We start from the raw sequence: 15,068 nt of genomic DNA, 5'->3' as shown, positions 1-15,068 counted from the left end.
TTGAGCAGCGCCCGTACCTCTCCGTTCATCCATGATTTATCATTGGGAAAGCTATGTATTTGTTTGATGACGGTTACTCTTTCTACACAGCACTTAATATAAAACAGAACATAGGATGTGTAGTCCTCCAGACTGTTTTGTGCAAAGAGTTCCCAGTTGGTGTTTTCAAAGCAGTCTTGTAGCTGTTCTATACTTCCATTTGGCCATGTTGTCACAGTTTTAGTAACTGCTTTTGACCTCCTTATAGTGGGGATGTAGGCTGGAGTTAGAAAGACGGGCAAATGATCTGATGCACCAAGATGGGGGAGGGTGCTAGCCTTATAGCTGTGTTTAACATTAGTGTAAACATTGTCCAGTGTATTTTTCCCCCTCGTTGGACATTTTACATGTTTCACGAACTTGGGGAGAACAGTTTTCAAGTCCGTTCTGTTAAAATCACCTGCTAGAATACATACTCCGTCGGGATGGGCTGCTTGCTGTTTGTTGACAGCAGTTAGCAGATGGCTAAGCGCTAGCTTGGCATTAGCGTCAGGAGCTATGTAAACAGCAGTGATTATAACCGAGCTGAATTCCCTTGGCAAATGAAAGGGGCGGCATTTAATGGTAAGGAATTCTGCATCTGGAGAGCAGTGTCTATCAATCACTGTGGAGTCTGTGCACCATTTATCGTGAACATAAATACATAGACCACCTCCTCTGGTCTTACCGGAGTTAATGTCTCTGTCACTACGATGCATCCTGCGGTCTGCTAGCTCGGTAGCCTCGTCTGGAATCGATGCATTTAGCCATGTCTCCGTTATTACTGCTACGCAGCAGTCTTTTAGTTTCCAAGTGGCTTGAAAATCCAGTCTCAGGTCGTCCATCTTGTTTGGAAGTGAGCGAGCATTCGCTAGGTAGAGACTGGGAAGAGCAGGTCTGTGTGGTGCTTTGCTTAGCCGTAGATGGACGCCTGCTCGGCACCCCCGCTTCTGTTTCCTCTCTCTCCTCGGGCTCCGACGCCAGGCGGGCGGCAGCGTAATCCACGGAGAACCCGGGGGCTCTTGCTATCTCGTCTGGGATGTGCTGAGTCTGGTGCAGCGTACTGGTGGAGAGGCTCTGGCACAACGTTCCAATGTGCAGTAACTCTTGCCGGGAGTATGCATAGCAACAGAGCGTATTCGCCGTGAGTAGGAGGAAAAATACCCACATAAAACACCAAGTGAGGGAGCTCAAAGCCGCTGCGCTACTGCGCGCCGCCATCTACCACAGGTGAGGTGGAGGCTGGGTGCAGGGTGAGAGCTGTGGTGAGTAGGGGGAGTTGCAGGGGGTCGAGTGCTTTGGTGTTCCGGAATGTTATTTCTCTGAGGGTTTGGGGGCGTGGGGAGGGGGATGAGACAGTGAACTGGATGAGAGTGTGGTCAGACAGAGGGAATGGAGTAGGGTGGATGTTGAGAACCGGTAGATTGGCAGAGCAGACAAGGTTGAGGATGTGGCCTTTGACATGGGTGGGCAAGGTGACGTGTTGGGGGAAGTTGAAGTTGTCCAGGAGAGAGGTGAGGTCGGATGCAGGTTTACAGGTGGGTGAGTCGATGTGGATGTTGAAATCGCCGAGGAGGAGTAGACGGGAGGAGAGAGATGAGGCTATTGTGAGGACTTCGGTGAGGTCGGACAGGAATGATGGGTGAGGTTTGGGTGGACGGTAAATGAGTAGAACAGTGATGGAGCAGCAGGTTTTGAAAGCCAGGAGTTCGAAAGATGAAACTGAGGGGAGGGTGAGTTCTGTTAACCGGTAGTTTTGATTGAAAATGACAGCCAGGCCGCCTCCGCGGCGGGAGGGGCGGGGTTTGGAGATGTAACTGAAGCCAGGGGGAGATGCTTGGTTGAGGGAGAAGAAATCATTGGGTTGTTGCCAGGTTTCGGTGAGGAGGAGAAAGTCAAGTGAATTGTCAAGAATTAGTTCATGCAGGAGGGGGTCTTTGTTATTAAAGGGATAGTTCAGTTTGTTTGAAGTGGGGTCCTATCAGCTAGTTCGATACACTAACTTAATTAGGTACAGTGTTCAGGAGGCTGGGCGCATTGTGTAACGAGACCCGGCACTCAGAGCAGCAGCCAAACCAGCTTTTTCTCTGTAAGTACGTAGGGTCAACAACTAGAACGTAATTTAGCCACCTAAAACAACGCCCACCTAAACAAATCGATATCTGTGTACATGCATGCTCTATTTTGACAATTTTCAGCGCTTTACTTTTCCTCAAAACAGCAGTTTCATTCGGCACTGCTTTTTCTCCCAACCGTACAACTACCGTATTCCTCCGCTAAAAGCCTGCACAAAGCCGCAGCACTGGATTACTCCGCAGATCAGCTGTTATTTTGGGTTATTTTATTTCTCCCGGTTTGTTAGTGAAGACACAACAAATAGAATACACAAACGAAAATATGAGTGATTTTGATAGCGAGGATGATAATGCCATTCACCTTGGTGACAAGAGGATACAATTATGAACCAGAGAGAATACAGAAAAGGAACTATTGCAGAGAGTGAACAGGCAGAAAGAGAGATGCGCCTGCTGCCTAAATGCCGGGGTGCCCTGCAGACCTTTTTCACCATTCCCAGGATAAATTGTGGAAAACGTCCCAGACCAGAGAGGCCAGGTGACTTGTTGTCTCTAAAGTAAGTCAGTGTTTTATCTCTCTTCTAAGCCTTCCTGTTTTGTAAACCGCGGCTCTGTCCTCTGTGCTGGCTTTTAGCGGAGGAATACGGTAGTTGTACGGTTGGCAGAAAAAGCAGTGCCGAATGAAACTGCTGTTTTGCGGAAAAGTAAAGCGCTGAAAATTGTCAAAATAGAGCGTGCATATACACAGATATTGATTTGTTTAGGTGGCCGTTGTTTTAGGTGGCTAAATTACGTTTTAGTTGTTGACCCCACGTACTTACAGAGAAAAAGCTGGTTTGGCTGCTGCTCTGAGTGTCGGGTCTCGTTACACAATGCGCCCAGCCTCCAGAACACTGTACCTAATTAAGTTAGTGTATCAAACTAGCTGATAGGACCCCACTTCAAACAAACCGAACTATCCCTTTAAGTGACCGGGTGTTGAGAAGGGCGAAGGTGGGTGGATGGAAAGGTGGAGTAGTGAGGGTGCGGTGGAGAGAACGGAGGTTAGCCAGGTTGACAGAGCGGGGGGGTGTAGTGGAGGGGGGGCGGTGGGAGCTTATGGTTTGGATGAAGGAGATAGTGGAGGAATGTGAATGGCGGGAGTGTTTGGGGCCACGGTGGAGGTATCGGCGACGGCGGAGGATGCCAGCAGTGCGAGCAGTGATGAGGGCAGTGGGGGGTAACCGGTAGTTATTGTTAAGAAGTAAAAGTTGATGGGAGGAGTAGTGGAGGTGGAGGGGGGGCAGGTAGGGAGACCAGGGTGTACTATGCAGCAGAAGGGTGGGGTTAGCGGGGATAGAAAGGGTTAGTAATCTTAGTAGAAAGGAGAGAGGGTTTAGTAGGGGAGCCATAGGGATAGATAAGTGAGTCAGTGGGATGTAACGTTAGCAGCAGTGGGGGTAAGGACGGGCGGGATAGGTGAGCTACTCACGGTACCGAGTGGAATTGGATGAGTGCAGCCAGGGGAAGATGAAGTCCAGAGGAAGGGGGAAATCCGGAATAATGAGTGGTCCAGTAAAAATGAAAAATGAAGTAGAAGTCCGAGTGTGAGTAATCCAGAAAAAGGTTAATGGGACAGAGCGAGCAGGGCAGCTCCAAGCAGGCCAGGTGTAGCACTAGCCGGCGGCTAACAGGTGTTCTTGTTGGCTAGCGTTAGCCGGCTAGTAGGGGGCAGGGAGAGTGAGGTAGCGAAAGTCACGAACAGGGGAAGACAGATAAAGAGAAAAGAAACAAAAATCGACGGGGAAACAGAAGAAAGTAGGTGAAAAGCAAAGGAAGACAGACTGACAGAGGAGCGGCAGCCACAGACGGCGCCAGCAGTGCCCACCAACAGCAACAAACACAGACACACACGCAACAGTGCCACCTGGTTGCAACACTTCAGAAACTCACATTCAATCACATTCCAAGGAAATACCACTGACTGAGTCAGAGACTGAGCTAGGTACTGTCAGGCGGTATGCACCTGTATGGCGGTGTTCTCCTAACTTGTTTTGGTAACACTTACTATACTGTAACACAAAAACTGGGTAGTTACTGAGGAACGAGTCAGGAATTAACCATTAGTTCATGAATAGTTAATACATTTAGACTTTATTCTCAACATTTCGTCTTTATTCTCGTTACAGTATTTCAACTTTATTCACGAAATTTCGACTTTAATCTCAACATTTTGATTTTATTCTTGAAATGAAGAAAAACTCCTCTGATTTATTTTTTCTTCTGCCTGGTGCTTAATACTGAAATTTAAACTTTTTTTTTAAATGGAAACAAAAAAAAATCCCTCCTGCAATTTTTATTTTTTGTCATGCATGACCCTAATACTCCATCGTAGAACTCTAATCACAGAGAAAAACATCCAACAAGAGAGAGAGCGAGAGAAAGAAAGAGTGATGATGACTCTTTTACAACTGTAGCGACAGCTGAAGACGTTACTGTGTCTCCAGAATATCTGTCTCTCTCTTACCCACACGCACACGCACGCACACACACACACACACACACACACACGCACGCACGCACGCACGCACGCACGCACGCACACGCACACACACACACACACACACACACACACACACACACACACAACCACACACACACACACACACACACACACAGGACCCCGACCTTGCCGATGGCAGCTGTTCAAGCCACTCTTTGCCCGCTCCAAAAACACACACTGAACAGGATTACGCAGACGATATGCAGCCTGGAATAAAGTCCACCTGGAAACTAGAAGACGCCCCAACCCAAGCTGTCCATTTTGTTGGGAATGACATTAGGCAATTTCAATCAACAGAATAGATCTCGTTGCAGAGGTTTTAACAAAGTAACACAGATTGAGTATTTATAGTATTTTATTGCTCACAACACTTGGGCAGGGTGAAGACTGCGACACAGGCGTCAGATGGCCTTGCCCCCGTGTCCTTCCAAAACAGCAGCGCCCAACGTGGGGCTCGAACCCACGACCCTGAGATTAAGAGTCTCATGCTCTACCGACTCCGCTAAAGCTGGGGAACAATAGTCTGGATGGAGGGGGGAAGAAGGGGAAAGAAGGGGAAGAAGGGGGAAGAAGGGGGGAAGGAGAAAAAGGAAGAAAAAGAGAGAAAAAGAGAGAAAATTGGCTTCAAATGAAGTGAATTGAGAGTTACTATTGACTCTGCTGCCCATCAGAAGTTCTAGGTCGCACTTTTGAGCCTCTTAATTTGAGAAATGTGTCTAAACATGACATTTCACTAAGTATAACATGGGGGACTATGGATGTGAAGGTGACAAGTTTGAATCCCGGCTGGAACACATCTCTAAACCCAAACGCTTACCAAGTGTTGGGCAGCTTTCAAATACCTGTTTGTCAGCAGGATTACATCAAAACTACTGGGCCGATTTTCATGAAACTTAATGGAAAGGCGTAGCATGGGCCAAGGAAGAACCCATTGAACATGGGCCTTGGTGGAGGTCTGTGTTCGGATATATATATATACATATATATGATGTCTGCTTTAGAAAGAAGGAGGCACAGCAACAATGTAATTGTCTTCTCTGAATGACATAATAAGTGTGCATGCTTGTATGCAATGTGGAACTGTTTGCAATACTATTCTGTTGATGTACATTTTCTGGTAATTTCATTACCTGCTTGGGGTTGCACAAAGCAATACTTTGCTTGACTCCTGTTGTCACAGATATTTTTGGTAGAAATAAGTAAAAAGTACTGCTGTAGAAATATAGTGCAAATTTATTACAAAATATATACCTCTCTCTCACACAACAAAGACATGAATGAAATGATATGAAATAATAAAAAAGGGGCAATTGACGCAAACAGTAAACTAAGATAAAATAAATATAAAAAAGTGTCTACATTGTCCAAAAGTGTCCACTTCTCAGTGTGCAAGTGGGCAAATGTGAGCTTCATCAGACCTGTCTTGGAGTATGCTTCTCCAGTCTGGGGAGGGCTGAACAAAAACCTAACTCAGGACCTGGAATGTGTGCAGCGGAGGTGCTGCCGTATTATGGGTCTACCAAGTGGAACGTTCCCCAGCCTGGCGGAGCGGAGATGAAGCCACCTCCAGAGAATTCAAGCGGATGCTGGAGGAGGAAGGGTCCAACCCCCTACTTGGAGCCCTCAAAACTCCACAGCACCAATATGACCTGAGAACTACTAGATTGTTCACAGGGCCAATAAGTCACACAAAAAGACAGCAGCAGTCCTTCTTACCAAGAGCTGACAGGCTGTGCTCACATTGTCCATCCTTTCAGTTATCTCCTCCCTGTACTGTAGACATGTTAGTGTTATACTGTATCTATTCTGGTCTGTTTTCTAACTTGTAAAAAAACATCTCATTTCAGCTTGTGATGCAACAATGTTTTTTCTTTAATAAACTTGAAACTGATAACACAAATGAGAATAACCAGGGTTCCCACACCTTGTTAAACATCAAATTCAAGGACATTCCAGGCCCATTTCCCTCAAGTGCAAGGACCCAACACAGTATGCCGTTTGAGACACGGATCATGGTAAATTACTGTTACAACACTGATAATTGTATAATGAGAACTAGCAGCTTTACAGAAGCTCACAGACAACAATTACAAAGAGACAGAGAGAGGCTGCTTTTAATATGGCATAGCTTTATGTTTTATTATTGTACATAATCACTTTGTCCAAGTTTACCTTCAGATACAGATCATGCCACCTTTTCTGGTTTGATGCCTGTCTGTTTCCTGCCTCAGAGGGCCAGACCTCAGAGGCAGCAAACCTCCGCAGGCGGGCCATCCATTCCTCATCACCTGTGGTTGGAAGCCATCTGCCATTAGAGAACAGAAAAGTGCTGCTTAAACTAAACCAGCTAAAGTTTATAACTATTCAGTTTCATTACACTACTGTATAAACATATTAATGTGGGTAGTTCTAACTCAATAATATAAAAACAAATAATAGCATTTGTAAATCAACAAATAGGGTTAGGGTTAGGGTCTAACACAGTGAGTGGTTCTCAACCTTTTTACACCAAGTAGGCTACCACCACCACAGAAATTACCATCATATGACAGTGGTGCCAGTACCACAGGTTGAGAACCAATACACATTTCAGCTCCTAGTAGTATATTAAGCCTTGTGTTAAAACAGGAACATCTGAATACAACATATCATTATGTTAAATCTCTTTCAGTGTGCTAAAACTGCATGACAATATGTTCTAACGTTAACTAGGTTGGGTAGTAGCCTACATATTAAAGTAGAATGACTCGAGCGTAAAATTGGAGCTCACGTCATGCATGTTCTTGGAAATAAACCAACGTTATTGCAATGACTGTCAAACCTACGTTAGCTAACGCTAGCTACATAAAGTAGAATGGGGGTAAAATTGGAGCTTGTTATTTGACATAATTCATGTTGTACTTACTGTTCCTTTGCGTGGAAAACTTTTGCAGCGCTAGTGATGCTGCTGTGTTTGTTTACATAGCATGTCAGAAGCTGGGATTGATGAGACATGAATGGACGATAGCGATGGAGGGGGGGCGGGCACAAAGCTGGAAAGATGGAAAGGTTTAGACGTAATTGGACAGCAAAGCAAGGCATGATGAGCTGTGATTGGACGACAAAGCTGGAAAGCTGGGCAGGTGATTGGACGACAAAGCTGGGAAGCTGGGAAGGTGATTGGACGACAAAGCTGGAAAGCTGGGAAGGCGTAGACGTGATTGGACAGCAAAGGTGGACATGCTTAGATGTGATTCGACGAGAGTAGCCAGTCTCTCGCTCCCCCGGCACCGCTAGCCGGGCTGTCTGCTATCACTTTCTAAGCAGCAGGAATTCACAGTCTGCTAACAGGACTCATACCCAGTGCTCACTGGCTGGATAAACAACCAGGCTAGCACTAATTCGATACGGTTAGATTAATCTCCAATACAGTTCAATACAGTTGAATTAAATTCAATGTATTCTCATGATGTGACATATATAAACCGTGAGAAGAGCAAACTTGTGAATAAATGAATGTTCCTGACCATTTTTACTGCCAGTTCTGCATCACCTTATATGATCTTCAAAAGATTGAAGAGATATAGGTTTGATAAATCATAACTTTGTTACATACTAATGAAAACACACGTACAATACTTTACCAATTAGACCAAATCAATGCATTTAGGCGGAGTTAACAGGCTGCCTCTTTGTTTTTATTTCCTCTCAATAAAACAATATACACATTTTAATATACACAAATAAAAGGCTGCGGAAGAAATTCCGCAAATTTATTTGGCAACCCAAATCAAATCTCCTGGGAATCTCCCAGTCTTTGGGAAACAAGCTAACAGATAGCTCCTATAGGAGTTGTTAGTCACACCAACTTGGTTGTATGTATGAGCTATGCTAGCTAGCTCTCGTGATCTAGAGTTCCTTCTACGGCCATTAGAAAATCCACAAATTAAGTGTCTAGGCACGTGTCATGCAGAGAAATTTCAAAGGTACTCACAGTTGCACACAGATTTTACGAGCATCAGTGGTGGGGTTTGAATTCTCGAAGCTGCTAATAAATAATTTTAATGTTTTTCAAAAAAATACAAAATAAATCAACTTTCGCTAAAACTGCTCCATTGAAAATGGTGTTTCTGTTCATTTGTCTCTGTTCTATCTATCTATTCTATCTATCTATCTATCTATCTATCTATCTATCTATCTATCTATCTATCTATCTATCTATCTATGTATGTGTCTGGATGGGTGGATCGACCGATGACTGGATGGACAGACAGATAGATGAGTGAAAGATGGATAGAGGAGAGGAGAGGAGGAGGAGGGGGTCGCCATCTTTGATCCTCCCAGCAGAAATAATCAACAAAGCCCCAGAGCAGGCAGCAAGGGGAGGCCTCCACCTGTGTGTGGGTGTGTGTGTGTGTGTGTGTGTGTGTGTGTGTGTGTGTGTGTGTGTGTGTGTGTGTGTGTGGCAGGAGAATGCTGACCGTTTGTGTGTTGTGTGTTTTTAAAATGTGTTGCATGTGTACGCGTGTGTGTGTGTGTGTGTGTGTGTGTGTGTGTGTCTGTCTGTCTGTCTGTTTGTCTGTCTATAGGCCTGTATGTTAAAAGAAAGTCAGCTTATGTTGGTGTGTGTGTGTGTGTGTGTGTGTGTGTGTGTGTGTGTGTGTGTGTGTGTGTGTCTCTCTCTCTGCCTGTGTATGTATGTCTGTCTGTGTGTGTGTGTGTGTGTGTGTGTGTGTGTGTGTGTGTGCGCGCGCCGTGGGGTTTTCTGGCAGCATGCCAAGACCAGCTCCCTACAGGAGAGAGATCAAAGAAAGACTGCACTCTCTCTCTCTCTCTCCCTCACTCCCTCCATCTCAGTATCTTTCTCCCTCTCACTGAGTCTCTCTCTCTCTCTGTCTGTCGGTCTATCCCTCTCTATCTCTCTCTCACTGAGTCTCTCTCTCTCTCTCTCGCTCTGTCTATCCCTCTCTATGTCTCTCATTGTATTTATCTCACGCCCTTTCTCTAGTTTCTCCATCTCTCTCTCCCTCCTCTCTCTCTCTCTGTATTGCTCTTTCTCGACTCTACCTTTGAAACCACCTGTGTTGCTTTTGTTTTCAATGTATTCTTCATTCTCTCACTTTTTATACCTGAGGCCAAAGATGATATCGCCATATTTTCTATGCGACTGGAAAGATACGAAGGAGAGACGAAGAGAGGAGATAGCAAACAAAGCAAGGTGGAGAATGAACCAAAAGAGAAAGGGGGAGCAATCCTAGTTTCTTCATTCAAAATGATGGGTTGAGTTCTGTCAATTGTTAGTTGCCTCGATTACAAACATCTGCAGTTGGCTGCTATCGCTCACTCTCCCCCTCACACACACACACACACACACACACACACACACACACACACACACACACACACACACACACACACACACACACACACACACACACACACCTGCCACTATACAGAACAATTGCTCCCATGACAACCTGGCAACCGAGAGGGCTGTGAGGCGCAGGTCAGGGGAGCTGTGTGTGTGTGTGTGTGTGTGTGTGTGTGTGTGTGTGTGTGTGTGTGTGTGTGTGTGTGTGTGTGTGTGTGTGTGTGTGTGTGTGTGTGAGCTTCAGACAGACAGATAGTTTCTTGGCTCCCTTTTAGCCTTTTAACCTGACGTCCCGTGACGACTGCTGTAATTTCAGACACACCGTTCTGATGAAATTACCCCATTAGAAGAGATATTCTGGCCATCGGGCATTTCAAATTAAAAGCCCCATTGTGATTTAATATAATCTCTCCTGGGGAAATCTTCTCCCTTTCTCCCATCTCTGACATTTCAAAAGAAAAACTCAATAATTCAATTCCAGTTGAACATTTCTGAACATTTTATCTTAGGTTCACTGTCTGGTCAAACCATTATGTCATTATTGGGATGATGTGGGTCTGAAAGGCAGCTTTTATTTTGAAGCTTTGTTTACTATAGACATGTATACAACAGGTACCAGAGCTATGATAGCATAAACCAGAGCAATCTAGTAAGAGAGTGGTGCCAGTGGAGGTCAAAAATGACTCAGTAGCCAATGAATAGCCAGTAAGGGGATTGCGCTACGTTTGAATGCATAAAATAAAGCTGATAATATACAATTTGATTCTTTAAATGTCTGACACTTTCAAAGTAGTGTGACAGATCTGGTTCTCAAAAATAGAATCAGGCTCGCGTCTAGACAATCCAAACCTGCCACAACAACACAGAACGCCTTTGCACACAATTATCAAACAGGAAGTCAATGAACGGAGTTGGCCTACCTGAAAACCCAGGAGTAGGCCTCGGACAGCAGCCTGTAGCTCTGATGGTTTCACGGAACAGCCCAAGCCTCAGTATGGAAGCTGGCTATCAGCAAAGGAATTGCCTCTGGGTACAAGTGGCTGCATCTAAGATTGTGAGCAAACATTCATTCCCCCGCTTAGACTTCGGTAGCGGTCCCACACAACCAACTACAACCTGCTCCACTTCTCGAGCACCAGTCGCCTCCACAATCGCCTGACCCAGGGACGGATCCCTCTGCTGCTCCTCCACCAAGGTCTGACGATTTAGGAGTACCGACTCAGGCCCAACCAAAACAAAGGGCTCTCCACTCACTTCACTCACAACCCCCTCTTCACACACAAGGCCCGGTGCCTCCGTGAACAGTTCCTCCAAACCTAGAACTGACCCCTCAGCAAAAACATCCCCCTCGGGCTCCACCACGGGCACTGTCTGTACTACGGAAACCTTCTCGGTTTCCACTATAGCAGGCGTCAGTTACTCACCACGCTCATTGGCCACTGCCTTCGCCTGAGTGCAAGTACCCACACCCACTGACACTAGCTCAGGGTATTCTGCCTCCAGGAGCTCCCTCTCAGGAGACCCCACTGGCGGCGGTTCACAGGCCTCTGGGAAAACCCTCATGCCAACTGCGTCATTCCCCAGGACCAGCTCTACTGTCCCCCAGGGAAGAGTATGCATCACTGCCACTGTGATGTACCCACGCATGAGGTCCGAGTCCAAGTAGATACAATGGAGAGGCACTCGGTCAGTGCCCCCACATACACCTCGGACCACTGCAAACTGGCCTGTGAACGTGTCTCCTGACAGCTCCATCACTCCTTTACGCAGCAATGTCTGCATTGCTCCCGTGTCTCTGAGTATAATTACTGGTGCCTCCAGGCCACCCCTCACATGGCACTCCTCTGTGTCTGCTACGGTACCATGGGAGATGAACCCTTGCGCACAGCTCGGTAGGTTACTCACCCCATCCTGCCTCAGTGCCACTAGCCCCACAGGCTTTCCACTCGGACAGTGTTCCTTTTTGTGTCCCAGCTTGGTACAGCGGTAACACCGGATCTCACTAACATCCACAGGACACCGTCCAAAAGGGGGACGCCACGCGCCAGTATCAGGCGGCCATCCTACCTGCAGCCTGACATCGCATGATGGTTTCACGGAACAGCCCAAGCCTCAGTATGGAAGCTGGCTATCAGCTGCTCCCGTTGAGTAGATTAGGGACGCTAGTATAAAGAATATCTCACACACACACAGTCACACTCATACATGAAAACGGAGGGATCAAGAGAAAACTGGAGAACAGGAGCGATACGTGGCTTCCTAATCAGACTAGCAGAGCTAAACTGGCAGAGCGAGCGCTAGCCCTCACACCACGTCTTAAAGTCGAGCTGAACCCAATAATGACTTTTCTTTTCTTTTAGTTCAAATACCTGGGTATGCAGTGCACCTATTTAATAATGTATGCAAAGAAAATCACAACAATCGAATTTCTTTAGTTTTTCACACTTTTTCACATCAAAAGTTCGTTTTTCAAGATTTCATTGATAACAGTAATTTACAGTTTGCTGACGTCACCTAGTACTATCAAATTTCTACCCCATTTCAACCAATCATTTCACGACATGCAGCTGTCAATCAAATCTTCATTACAGGATAATTTTCTCTTCCAAATGAAGGGGAAAATGGCGCCTAGTGCCTGTCATCTGGCAGAGTTTCTAGCCCATAAACTAACTACTAACTTGAGCAATTATGCAAACTAAATCAAACGGTAATGTCTAAGAATGCAAAGAAATGTAACTGGCTCGTTAAAACACGCATTCCAGGAATATTATTTACATTTATAACGATAATGGCGCGCGCCTCCGAGCCTGACAGCCTCCCTGGCTGTCAGGGGCCGTCTCTCGGAGATTCCAGGCGGGCGGGCAGCACCTATGGATCGGATTGTCCGCTCGCTCAGCACGAAGCAGCTGGCTCCCTGGTACTCTGCAGATCCCACTCGCGTAGCATGACAACAGGCTCAATCCCACTCGATTTGGGGGTGGAACACACCAGGATTGGCCAATGCCAAAGCCAGTCCTCAGAATTGTCAAATCAAATCATGGACACGTATATGGTCCGCCTCTCAATTCGTTTTCAGTGTCCGATGCTCGCCCTGGTGCATTCCGTTCCGGTTCACTTCGACTTTAAACTCTCATAAGCCACTCCCACTTCCCGTTTGATCCTCTGATGCAAAGACGTAAATTGGAATATCATAAGTAAACAAGGGGGTCCCTGACAATCACATGTCAATCACATATCACCCTGTGACAATAGGCTACATCACAACGACATCGACAGCGCTGCTTAATCCAGAACCTTACTTCCGGGAACTTTTGTGAGGTAAAAAAAAAAAGTCCATTGGAGTAAATGGAGATGTAGCAACTCTTCGATGATACGGCTCTGGCATAAAGCAGTGGGCCTCAAACTCTTTTGGCTTCAGTACTGCCTTTCCCTGATGTCTGAATGAAAGTACCCCCTTTACCCAATTACAACATTTAGCTTAGGAAACTGCAAGAGAAAACCATAGCATTATGAAGCAATGAATGAATGATAACCCACCTTTTTCAGAATATAACATTACACCATAAGAAATGGAGTGAAAGAGTTGCAATTAGTGCCTCTTGAACAGATTTATTTGAACGTTTCATTTATTTTCATGATTTATTCTGACATTTTTCCATTTCTCCTTCTCTCAAATCCTGTAGTACCTCCACATACACCTAGGGCAGTGTTTCTCAAAGTGTGGGGCGGGCCCCCCCTGTGGGGCGCAGTGGCAAAACAGGGGAAATGCAGAAATGCAGCGCGGAACCAATGTTTTGACGTCTGACTTCTTTCCCGGTGACCAATAAATGAGAACCCCGCTTCTGTAGTGACTTCACATTCATTCCATGGATGCTTCATTCATATTGCCAAATATTTGAACTTATTTTGTTTAGTTTTGCACAGGTTGCACTCTATTGTTATTATTTTGAAAAGATGTGCAGTGCAAAACAGGTTCATTGCAGCCACTAATACAGTGATAATAACACTTAATGCAAATTTTTCTTGCCAAATATTTGTTATTTTTTGTACAGATAGAACTTTATTGATATCGTTATAACAAAGTGATTGCACATGATTTTTATCTGATCGAGCAATCTGGTTAACTTTGTTTGTTCTAGCAAAGTGATTGCAATTTCTGTTTGATTATTTCAATTTATTATTTAAAAAAGAACAGATGTAGCAGTCACAAAATGTTGTATAAATTTGAAATGGAAGTTTTTTTTTCCGACAACATTACTGAAAGAAAATAGAAAGGAATGGTCATGATCGTGATGTTATTTCAATAAAAGTTAAACTTGGACAACTTAGAAGATCACAATTTACTATTTAATTAGCCATTTACTGTAAGAGCAAGTATTTTTGATTGGAAGACGTTTCCTTGGTGCTATAGAGACGCTGCGTAACGCGTCATCATTCAGAAACCACACCCAAGACGGGGGAAAACAGAAAGCCCCCCTCCAATCCTGGCGTTCTCCTATGTCACGTGCATGGTTGCGTGTTGCACAGAAATATCGTATATACGGAAGATGAACACTCCAACTTACTTCCTTGACAGCTAGATCCACATTTTTCTTCTCGCCAATTCTCAATGGGTTCCTTGTTTTGCTCAGGAGTACAAAAAAACTTTAACTGGCGATTTGTTGTGTGCGCAGCCCACCACACAACAGCTTTTAGCTATGTTTAATTCAAGGAAAATGACGCTGGTGTGTGGAAATGAACGGAGCCTTTCCCCCATGATGGGCATGGCCTATTTCATGCAGTGTCTCTATGAGCGTTTGACGAGTTTTGTTCCAAAGTGAAATATTAACCAGTTAAAAAACATAACAGCTACTATAATAATAAGGTTATGATAATAGAACAAACATTAAAGCAAATAATGCTACGTTTTAATAAATATGATGCAAATTAACTATTTTGTTGACAAAATAACAAGAGTGATGTGGGAAGTGAATCTCATCAGCCCTCATTGTAAGTCTGTGCATAGCAGCATCAGTTAAAGGCTGGAAATATCAACGGAATTGTAAAGAAACGCAGGAGAAGCTTCTTTCCAAACAAGAGCCAA

The sequence above is a fragment of the Poromitra crassiceps genome (assembly GCF_964638095.1).
Source record: "Poromitra crassiceps genome assembly, chromosome: 2".
NCBI classification, from domain to species: Eukaryota; Metazoa; Chordata; class Actinopteri; order Beryciformes; family Melamphaidae; genus Poromitra; species Poromitra crassiceps.
The sequence above is the reverse complement of the archived record's forward strand: the minus strand, read 5'-3'. Positions refer to the sequence as shown.